Here is a 12,628-nt window from a genome sequence, read left to right on the forward strand (position 1 = left end):
ACCTAGATTATGGTTCAGTTTGAATTAATTTTTATCTGAAGCGGCGCAAACACCATGTTGTGACATTGTCCTGGAAAGACTGGGGGAGCAGATCAAACCATCGAAAAGTGCTGCATCAAAGTGAGATTGACAGGGACAGAGCTTGCTTTCTGGAAACATTGAGAATCCCATGGTTTATACTATAAGGATTTTTTAAAAATTCACTTATGGGGTGTAGGTGTTCCTGGCTGGGAGAGTATTTTTTGCCCATTTCTGGTTGCCGTCGAGAAGGTGATCTGCCTTCCTGAACTGTTTGTAACCTAAAATGACTGGTCAGGGAAGTTTCTGATGCATGCTGGGAAGGAGAATAGGCAAGTGAAGCAAACTCAAAACTATTGAAAGAAGTTTGAACTGGTCCATTATAAACCGTTCACAACAACAGACTTCTGTAAAGAGATGAGCCATTTAACACAGTCAACAGGTTCTAAGGCAATGCTCATAACAAACATTTTATCCTACCTCATACACAACTCATATCTTGTGAAAACACAGCATTAAATTGCTCAAAGACAGATAGATCAGCGACAAAACCATTGAGGAGCTGCATGGATGATCTCATCGCTGGAGGGAACTCATTTGAACAGTTTGGGGACTGAAGGAAAACATAAAAATGGAGGTTCATTGCCTCTTCTCCATGAGAACGGTACAGAGTAGTTATCACACAGACCAACCATCGCAGAGACCAACCACCACACAGACCAACCATTGCACAGATCGACCATTGCACAGTCTAATCATCGCACAGACCGACCATGGTACAGACCAACCATGGCACAGACCAACCATTGCACAGATCAACCATAGTACAGACCCACCATGACACAGACCAACCATCGCACAGACCGACCATCGCACAGACCAACCATCGCACAGACCAACCATCTCACAGACCGACCATCTCACAGACCAATCATCGCACATACCAACCATCGCACAAACCAACCATCGCACAGACGAATCATCGCACAGACCACCATCTCACAGACCAACCATCACACAGATCAACCATCACACAGACCAAACATCACATAAACCAAACTTCATACAGACCAACTATCGTACAGACCAACCATCATACAGACCAACCATTGCACAGACCAACCATCGCACAGACCAACCATTGCACAGACCAACCATCGCACAGATCAACCATCACACAGACCAACCATTGTACAGACAAACCATCGCACAGACCAACCATCGCACAGACCAACCATCGCACAGACCAACCATCTCACAGACCGACCATCTCACAGACCAATCATCGCACATACCAACCATCGCACAGACCAACCATCGCACAGACGAATCATCGCACAGACCACCATCTCACAGACCAACCATCACACAGATCAACCATCACACAGACCAAACATCACATAGACCAAACTTCATACAGACCAACTATCGTACAGACCAACCATCATACAGACCAACCATCATACAGACCAACCATTGCACAGACAAACCATCGCACAGACCAACCATTGCACAGACCAACCATCGCACAGATCAACCATCACACAGACCAACCATTGTACAGACAAACCATCGCACAGACCAACCATCACACAGACCAACCATCGTACAGATGAACCATCGCACAGACCACCATCTCACAGACCAACCATCTCACAGACCAACCATCGCACAGACCATCTCACAGACCAACCATCTCACAGACCAACCATCGCACAGACCAACCATCACACAGACCAACCATCATACAGACCAACCATCATACAGACTAAACATCATACAGCCCAACTATTGTACAAACCAACCAACACACAGACCAACCATCGCACAGACGAAGCATTGCACAGACCACCATCTCACAGACCAACCATCACACAGACCAAACATCATACAGACCAACCATTGTACAGACCAACCATCATACAAACCAACCATCACACAGATCAACCATTGCTCAGACCAACCATTGTACAGACCAAACATCGCACAGATCAACCATCGCACAGACCCAACCATCGTACAGACCCAACCATCGTACAGGCCAGCCTTCGCACAAACCAACCATTGTACAGATCAACCATCACTCAGACCAACTATTGCACAGATCAATTGTAGTACAGACCAACCATCACACAGACCATCCATCGCACAGACCAACTATTGTACAGACTGACCATCACATAGGCCAACCATCATACAGATTAACCATCGTACAAGAACTGCAGACTTTGAGTTGAAGGATCAAATGTCGGTTGCTGTCAGGTCTTGTGCTGGGTCAGCCATTTCCACTTGTGGGTAATAGCTGTCCTTTTTGTAAGAATTGCTTCAGTGGTGAGTCAGGAATTTGCATTAGGTGCACCAAGAGGCCGCATTTAGAATACTCTAGTGAAGTGTGATTGAAAGTGAATCTTCACACCCGTACTAAATCAATTTAACTGAAACACATCAGGATGGTGAGTGGTTTGGAGGGGAACGTGTAGCTTGTGGTAATCCCATGTATCCACTGTCCTTGTCCTTCAGGATGGAAATGGTTGAGGGTTTGGAAGATTCTATCCAAGCAGCTTTGTTGAGGCTCTGGAGCACATCTTGGAGAGTATTCAATCGTATGCCTGAATTGTGCCTTGGCCAGGCTTTGGGAGGTTAGGTGGTGAGTTACTCACTGCAGAATTCCTAGTTTCTGACCTGCTTTCAATGACTCGCAGCGAATTAGATTCATCATATCAATACAGTTTCTGGTCAATGATAACCCCCAGGGTGTTAATAGTGGGGGAATCCAACGATGGGAACATGACTGAATTTCAAACGATGATGGTCAAATGTCTCTTACTGGATATGGTCAGAAATCACACAAAACTAGGTTATAATCCAACAGGTTCATTTGAAATCCCAAGCTTTTGCAGTCCTACTCTACCTGATAAAGGGGCTGTGCTCTCACTAATCTCACCTTGCCCATGGTTCATGTACACAGTGGGACAAATACCCTCCATTAGAGCAGGTTCATTTTCTGAAATAAGAGAATTATTACTTTCAATCGTCAATACTTTGACACATTGATTTCACTGAAATGTGGAAGGCTGTGTATAATATTAAAATTGTGATGTGAGCAGTGATCCGGATTTCCCTTTGAATAAGAATTGATCAAGAAACCAAGTGTTGTGATGCATCACCCTCTTTATTTCACAGTGAGAAAAAAAATACCAGCAATTAGAAAAACACAGACAGACACAGGGCAGTTCCAGCACCGACCAACCTCAAACCATCAGGTTCTGTAATCCCTCCCACTGTCAATGAGCTCTGACCACATCAACGTGAAACATTCTGACCCAGCGTGACTGAGATTAAACGGAAGTCTAATCCATCACCAGGATCATCCCTGTTTTAGGCTGTACACAATTCATTAATTTCAAAGAAGATTAAAGAACATTTAATTCATGCTTCCCAGTGAAGGACTCAGCTTCCCATCTATAATAGAATTTAACCCTCGGTATGTGCTGTAAGAAGACCTTAAACTGATGTCACCATTGACCCACAGAGGTGGTTGGTCAGAAATGAATCTGAAACACTGACCAATAGCTTAGATTTGAACAGAAATCCTCACTATAAAGGATATTAAAAGGACCATAACCATCCAGGACAGCTCTGTCAGTGACAGTCAGAGTGACCAGAGCTGGAACCTAATGTCTGGTTAATGTGTGGTTTGAAAGTTCATGTACGCATTCAGCAAACTATGAGGAAAATAAAGAGTATGTAGGTCTTCACTACAACGGGAGTGAAGAGTACGAATCTCTTACTTCAGTGATAAATGTGGAATCACAATCTCTTTACATAAGGAAGGATGTACTTACCCTGAAGGGGAATGCAATGACTGCTCATGAGGCAGATAATAAACTACAAACATCCAGGTCTCTGAGCTTCTTCCCTCTCTTAAGAATCATATCCCTTACTTTATTTATAATTGCTATGATAGATTATTGGCTAAAAGAGAAGCAAGGATGGCAGCTCAACATCCCTGGACACAGAGTTTTCAGGCAGGACAGAGAAGGGGGTATAAAAAGGTGACTGTGCCAGGAGCACACTTGCAAAAACGAGGTCTTTCTGAGACAGCAAGGTTGGAGTTCATCATAGCAAATGGACAGGAGCATTATCAGTTGATGGTTCATTGTCATAGTCTAAGGGATTTTCCGTAAGTAATGTAGAGACAGGTTGAAGATTTCCCATAAAACATCCAGGTTGTGTGTATTAGATCAATGTAAAATCCTGTGTTCAGGTTAATGGCAACTACCTGTACAGAAAGTGAAAGAAAAAGGCTCTTTTAAGAAGTTCTTAGAACAGAGTATTAAGCTGTAGCTGCAGACATGAAGAGGGATAGAGAGGTAGAGAGCGAAAAAGAGAGAACGAGAGAGGCAATCTGCGAGTAGCTGTGGTGACAAGGGTTGAGGTAGACTGGGAAATTAAAGTTGAAGTGTTCAAGCTGCAAGAGGGTTTTGTATGTCCGTTTGAGCTAAATTGACTTAAGCGAAAACATCAAAGTACTTTATGTCAACAGATAACAGGTTCAAGGAATGTAAGATGTTTGGTTGTTGATGGAAAGACAGACCCACATGTCCTGAATCTGTGTACTGTGGTATGCCTCAATGAGTGAAATGTTTAGTGCTAACCTTAACCCTTATTGTATAATCATTCTCTTTGGTTTGCATTTAATGTTGTCCTTCTTACCAGGAAGGTCATTGCATAACACAAATTTTTTTCCCCTGGAATTTGAGTCTAAATCCCAACAATTAAGTAAATCCTTTTTCAGATAAGGAGACCATAATTATGCATGCTAATCCAGGTTAAAGCCAAGATGTACCTTGCACATGAATAAAACAGCTTAAGACAGAGTTAAGCATGATTGACTGTTATAGGTTATAATGACTGTTATATATCAGTAAAGGGAACAGAACCTTCCAGAAAAAGGAAATCATTTGGAAGCTTTAAGAAAAGCTATACCACGTCTGCTAAAGAAATTAAGAGAAAGGGTTCAAAGGGTTGGTTGTCTTCTTCCAAATCCTTCAGGAATTCAAGCACATGTCCTTCATATTGTTTCTCTTCCAGTTTCCTATCAACTGTCCTGCAATATGAATACAGACATTTCATTCGTGACAACGTCTGCCTGGATCTGAATAGATTAACAGGACAATAGGAACAGGTGACAGTCACTCAGGCCATCGAGAACCCTCCACCATTCCAGTGCAATCCCAGCGACAGGAATGTCATCAATAACCTCGCAGAATGGGCAGACATGTGGCAGATGGAAATTAAGACGGGGAAGTGTGAGGTGAGGCACTCTGGGAAAAGGAATGTTGGGAATCATTATCGATGACGGAAAGGCACCAGGAACAGGGAGATCTGAGGAATATTGATCATTGAAAGATGCAGCACATATTAAGGAAGCATGGGGGACTTTGAGCTTCATTACTGGGGGTATTGAGTACAAATGGGAGGGAGGTCATGCTGAAGCTTTGCAAACTGCTGGTTAGGTCACAGCTTAAACATTGTGTGAAGTGATAATCACTCACACTTTAGGAATGATATTTGCATCTTGTGAGGATGCAGAGGGATTTTACCAATAGCTTTAGGGTGGAGAAGCTGGGAAATTTGCCCTTGGACAGTTGGTTGGAGCTGTACCAGACAGTGACATGAGTCAGGTAAGGGAGCTGTTCTCGCTGACTCATGTGACAAGAATGAGAGGGAACCGTTTCTGAAGGTGATGTCAGGAGGATGTTTTAAAATCTTTATTCATGGGCTATATGAGCATTTATTGCCCATCCCAACCTGCCCTTGAGAAGGTGGCATTTAGCTGCCTCCCAGACTACTTCTGTCTATTTGGTGTAGGTACATACACAATCTCGCTAGGGAGGGTTTTCCAGGAATTTGACCCAGAGAAACAGAAAGGACGGTAATATATTTCCAATTCAGGAATTTTCAGGTGGTGATGATCCCACGTATCTGCTGCCCTTCTCCTTCCAGGTGAGGTTGGGGGGTGGGAGTGTCATGGGTTTGGAAGGTGCTCAAAGTTTGTGCGAAGATTTGTAGCTCGGGTGCTTGTTGTAGTGGTTCTGTTCGCCGAGCTGGAAGTTTTTGTTGCAAACGTTTCGTCCCCTGGCTAGGAGACATCATCAGTGCTGTGGAGCCTCCTGCGAAGTGCTTCTTTGATGTTTCTTCTGGCATTTATAGTGGTCTGTCCTTGTCGCTTCTGGGTGTCAGTTTCAGCTGTCCGCTGTAGTGATTGGTATATTGGGTCCAGGTCGATGTGTCTGTTGATGGAATTTGTGGATGAATGCCATGCCTCTAGGAATTCCCTGGCTGTTCTCTGTCTGGCTTGCCCTATGATAGTAGTGTTTTCCCAGTCAAATTCATGTTGCTTGTTGTCTGAGTGTGTGGCTACTAGGGATAGCTGGTCGTGTCGTTTCGTGGCTAGTTGGTGTTCATGTATGCGGATTGTTAGCTGTCTTCCTGTTTGTCCTATATAGTGTTTTGTGCAGTCCTTGCATGGTATTTTATAAACTACATTAGTTTTGCTCATGTTGGGTATTGGCTCCTTTGTTCTAGTAAGTTGTTGTCTGAGCGTGGCTGTTGGTTTGTGTGCCGTTATGAGTCCTAGGGGTCGCAGTAGTCTGGCTGTCAGTTCTGAAATGCTCCTGATGTATGGTAGTGTGGCTAGTCCTTTTGGTTGTGGCATGTCCTCGTTCTGTGGTCTATCTCTTAGGCATCTGTTGATAAAGTTGTACGGGTATCCGTTTTTGGCGAATACCTTGTATAGGTGTTCCTCTTCCTCTTTTCGCAGTTCTGGTGTACTGCAGTGTGTTGTAGCTCTTTTGAATAGTGTCCTGATGCAGCTTCGTTTGTGTGTGTTGGGGAAGGTGCTATTTTAGCAGAAAAAGCAGAAAGTGTTGGAGAAACTCAGCAGGTCGAGCAGCATCTGTGGAGAGAAAAACAGAGTTAACATTTCAAGTCTAGTGTACCAGCATCACAGATTATTTTTCCACAGATGTTGTCAGACCCGCTGAGTTTCTCCAGAACTTGCCATTTCTGTTTTATATTCCCAACATCGCAGTTCTTTGTTTTACTTTGTTGTCGAAGGATTCCTCTTGAATTTCTGCAGTGCATCGTGTAGCTGGTACATATTGCAGCTACCATGTGTCAATGGTGGAAAGAATAGATGCTTGTGAATCTGATACCAATCAAGTGAACTGCTTTGATGTGGATGGTGTCAAGCTGCTTGAGTGTTATTGGAGCTGCCCAATGGCAGTCAGGTGGGGAATATTCCATCACACTTTTGCTTTGTAGATGCTGGACATGTTTTGGAGAGTTATTTGTTGCAGGATACCTGCTCTTGTAGCCGGAGTAGTTATATGACTAGTCCAGTTGATTTTTTGGTCAATGGGAACTCCCAGGATGTAGATAGTGGAGGATTCAGGGATAGTAACACCATTGAATGTCAAGTGACAATGGTAACTTTCTCCCCTGTTGGAGACAGTCATTGCCTATCATTTGTATTGAATGTTACTTGTCAATTGTCAGCCCAAGTCTGGCTACTGCCCAGGTCTTGCTGCTTTGCCCAAGGGCTGCTTTAATATCTGATGAGTGACAAATGGTGCTGGACATTGTGTAATCATTAGTGAATATCCCACTTCTGACCTTATAATGGAGGGAGGATTATTAATGAAACAGCTGAAGATGTTTGGGCCAAGGACATTATCCTGAGGAAGTTCTGCAGCGTTACCCTGAACCTGAGATCACTGACCATGTGCAACCCATCCAGTTAGTACTGGTTCCACTTCCCCAGAACCAGTCCCAATGTCCCAGGAATCTGCAACCCTCCCCTTGCACCACCTTTCTAGCATGTGTTCAATTATAATTTCCTGGACTTTCTACTCTGACTCGCACATAGTAATAGTAGTAAACCTGATATCATGACCTTTAAGGTCATACTTACTTCCTAATGCCCTTTATTCTGCATTTAGAACCTCATGCCATATTTTATCCTCTGTCATTGGGACCAATGTGTACCATGACCACTCTGTTCACCCTCCTCCTCCAGGATATCCTGTAATCATTCTGAGACATCCTTGACCCAAACACCAAGGAGACAGCATCCGATCCTGGAATCTCATTTGTTGCCAGAGAAACATCCATCTATTCCCCTTTCAGTTGAATCCCCGATAGCTATTGCATTCTCACACTTTCCCCTCCTCTCCTTTGCTCCAGGGTGAACCGTGGGTAACAGATGTGGCTGTTACTGGTCCTCTCTGACTGTATCCAAAGTGTCTGTTTTGCAGGAAATAGCCACAGGGGGTTCCTGCACTGCCTGCCCAGCCCCTTACTCTGCCTGGTGGTCACCCATTCCCTTTCTGCCTATGGAATCTGAGCCTGCAGAGTGACCTTCTCCCTGTATGTGTTATTCACTATACTCTCAGCTTCATGGATGATCCACAGTGTCTCCAGCCATTTCTCCAGTTCTGAAAGCTGAGCTTCAAGGTGCTGCAGCTGGAGAACCTTCCTGTTCCCCTACTGGCCCTGGGCACTGGAAATGTGGCCAGCTTCCCACGTAGAGCAGGCAGAGCACACCATGGCTTTGAGCTCTCTTGTCATGCATTTGGATGAAACCTTTCAATGGCACCTTAATGTCAAATAATACCAACTACTGCAGGGCTGATCTTTGACCTGTGCCCAATTCTGAGCGGCTCTGTGAACAATAAATTGCACTGATACCCATTGCCGAGACACATTTTTGGAAAATGTCCTCAATGGGTTGGTGGCGAGTCACATTGGAACAATGTCATTGATGGGTAAGGGGAGGATAGAACTGGCAAAAAGCTGTTGAAAATAATGACAGTAAAATAGAACATCAGACAGCTCAAGGAAACCTTGGAGCTTCCACAAATTAATGGTCATGACTTTCTTTTCAGGAAATATGAAGAATTTTGGAAAAACAGGAGCCAGCTCCATGTGAATGTGAATGTGGAGGAGGAGTTGTGTTCTCAGATGATGGGCCATTATCACAGCCTCTGGATATGTCCTGCAGCATCGTCAGGACAGACACAGCAGAGGTGGCAGCACTGTCGCATATAACAGGGAGTGAGTTATTCTCAGAGTCCTCAATATTAACTCCTGATCCCATGAAGTCTCATGGTATCAAGTCAAATGTAGGCAAGGAAACCTCTTCTGTAGGCAGAAGAGTCAATGTTTCAAGCATCTGCTCTTCATCAAGAATGTGGGGCATGAAGGGCTTATGCTCAAAATGTCGACTTTCCTGTTCCCCAGATGCTGCCTGACTGGCTGTGTTTTTCCAGCACTACACGTTTCGATTCTGATCTCCAGCATCTGCAGACCTCACTTTCTCCTAGAAGCTACAAACCAGGACTACATGCATGCCAAATAGCACAAACAGCAAGTGATAGACAGAGCTAAGGGATCCCACAACCAACGGATCAGATGGAAGCTCTGCAGTCCTGCCATATCCAGTTGTGAATGGTGGTGGACAATTAAACAGCTCACTGGAGGGGGAGGCTCCACAAATATTCCCTATCCTCAGGGATGGGAGAGGCCAGCAGGTGAATGCAAAGGACAAGACATTTGCAGCAATCTTCACCAGCAGTGCCGAGTAGATGATCCATCTCTACCTTCTCCAGTGGTCCCCAGCATCACAGATGCTTATCTGAAGCCAATTTGATTTAGTCCGCATCAATATCAAGAAATGGTTGGCAGCACTGGATACCAAAAAGGCTGTGGGCCCTGACAACATTCCGGCCGTAGGACTGAAGACTTGTGCTCATGAACTTGCCACATCCCGAGCTAAGCTGTTCCAGAACAGCCACAACACCACTGCCTTGTCTCCCTTCCTTTCCTGAGCAGCTTATTTAACGTGCAGTCTTTCACTGCCTTGATCAGATCTCCATCACTGCTACATCATAATTCGAAAGCACTAGCTTTTGGAGTGCTGCTTCTTCATCAGGTGGTTGACAATCTGAAAGCTAGTGCTTCCAAATAAACCTGTTGGAAAATAAGCTGGAGTTGCGTGATTTTTAATTTTGTACATCCCAGTCCAACACCAGCTCCTCCAAATCCCATCATAATTCCACATTGTAATCTGCATCTGTAACTCCCCAGCTTTAATTATTATGCACATGCATTCACTCTGTTTTGGATTTCCTTCCTTTCTTCCCCTACTCCAACTTCACCTGTTCACTGAAGAACCAGACCAGACTCAGTGTGAGTTTTCTCTCTTCACAGATGCTGGCAGAGCTGCTGAGTTTCTCTGTTCCTCCCCTCTTCAACCTGCCTCCAGATGATCTTCCAGATGGGACATGAACTGGACCGAAGGTATGGGCACTACCACATCAACATAAGCACCCTCTGCTGTGTTTCTACAATACATCAGCAACTAAACTCACCTGACAAAGTACCAACCATCAGATACTTTTCTGAATTTAGCCATTGGATCTGTAGGTGCTGGTGGACTCTTGACTTGAGGAGCTAGAAGCAGATGCACCTCATGCTTCTGTGAAATTGTTCCATTTACCAAGTGTCCTGTAACTCCCCAAGGTGCAATGACAGGAACAATTGTTTCTGTAAATAAATAATATTTTACTCGATGATCATTTGTGGTGTCATTGACAGTGAGTCAGAGGTTACAGGTGAGGGGTCAGGGTGACATTGCTGACGTGGGGTAGACACTGATGTGACAAATTGAATAATAGCCTCACAGAGTGACACAGCGCTGGGGGAGGGAACTCCTGTGCTGGCTGTTTGGTCGATTTTTAACCAGCTCATTACATGGACCTGCTCTTTTTACACCTGCACGCAAATTTTCCCTCATCGTGGAAACATTTATCTTTTGAATGTTGTGACTGAATTTGCTTCTATCATCATTTCAGGCAGTGCTTTCCAGATCACAATGCTGCAGGAAAAGTCATTCTCGTCTGACCAGACCGTAGATAGGATGACTGTCTCATGAGAGAGAACTGGTGGTGGTTTAACCCAAGGGTCACCACACCTAATGTAAGGGGAGAGTTTGAGGAAGTTTTCTTTCATGGTTACCTCAGCCTGTACAGGACTTGAACCCATGCTATTGGCATTAGGCTGCACCTCAAGCCAGCTGTACAACTAAGTCAGCTAACCAGCCCCTTGACAATAGCCCATTGTTGCAACTGGATGTAGGTTTGCTCACTGAGCTAGACGGTCCGTTTTCAGATGTTTTGTCACAATACCAGGTAATATCATCAGTGAGCCTCCAGATTACGCATTAGCAGCGTGGCCTGCTTTCTATTTGTGTGTTTATATTTCCTTGGGTTGGTGAAGTCATTTCCTACAATGATGTCATTTCCTTGTTACAACAACTGAAATTCACATACTCTCATCATTAGCACTTCTCCCACAGTTTCTCCTCCTTTACCCTTCATGGTTTTGAATACCTCTTTCCAATCACTTATTAACTCTTTCTGCTCTAAGGTAAGTAACCCCAACTTCTGCAGTCCCTCCACACAGAGGCCCTGCAGACCTGGTATTAATGCAGTAAATCTCTCCAGCACTCTCTCCTGAGCCTTGGCCTCCCTGCTAAAGCGTTGTGCTCAGTATTAAACTCCACACTCTCTTGTAAAGGCCTAACCAATGTTTCATGTAGGTTTAACTTCTTTACTGATGCATTCCAGTCTTCTCATTTTAAAACCAAGAATTGTGCACATCTTTTGACCACCTACTGACTTTGTCCTGCCTTTTATTGAATATGAAAAGAGAAATATGAGAAGTGATCATCAGGTCTAGTTTTGTTGGGGGAGGGGAGAAGAGAAATGGAGTTCATGACTGGAATTTCCATTTCTTTGTCTCACTGCTGTGGTGGGAGAGACAGAGAGACACCCCCGGCCTCAAAAACAGGCAAGTTAATTGAGTCAACTCCTGAATGAATTATCCACCAGCCTCTCTGCCAATCAGATATCGGGACAGTGATGTCCCACTCTGTTTGAACCAGCTAGTCAGTCAGAGGGATCGACCTGTTGAAGGCCCAGTCTGCTGGCAGGAACCAGGAAGTGTGAGTGATATTTTTGGGGAGAATCATGGGGACAGGGACGTGAGGGAAGGTGATGGGATTAGGGCCTGATGGTGGTTTTCAGCAGCCTCCCTGAACACTATCTATGCCCATTATTGCCCTCAGATTGTGGCAAATCAAGGCCCAACCTAACCAGCAGATGCCCCATTAGTAACTATCTGGGAGGCTGCCACATTTCTCACAGATCAGGCAAGTGGCAGCTTAAGGCTCTGAAGTCGCCATAAATTCACCTGTGAAAGACTTTAATGGGTCACTGGTTCAGGAAGGTTGAACATTGACCTTCCCACGAAGATCATAATTATTGAGGTAGCTGCAACCATGATCCTATCGCAGATTAAGGCCAATTGGCCCGTCAAGTGTACACCACCATTTGATCATGGCTGGCTAGGTAGTGGCAGATGGAGTTTAATTTGGATAAATGTAAATTATTGCATTTTGGTAAAACAAACAAAGCAGGCCCTGAGCAGATTTGTCAAACAGACAGATCTAAGGATTCATATACAGAGTTCTTTGAAAGTTGCA

This window comes from Hemiscyllium ocellatum, chromosome 3, assembly GCF_020745735.1.
Source record: "Hemiscyllium ocellatum isolate sHemOce1 chromosome 3, sHemOce1.pat.X.cur, whole genome shotgun sequence".
Lineage (NCBI taxonomy): Eukaryota > Metazoa > Chordata > Chondrichthyes > Orectolobiformes > Hemiscylliidae > Hemiscyllium > Hemiscyllium ocellatum.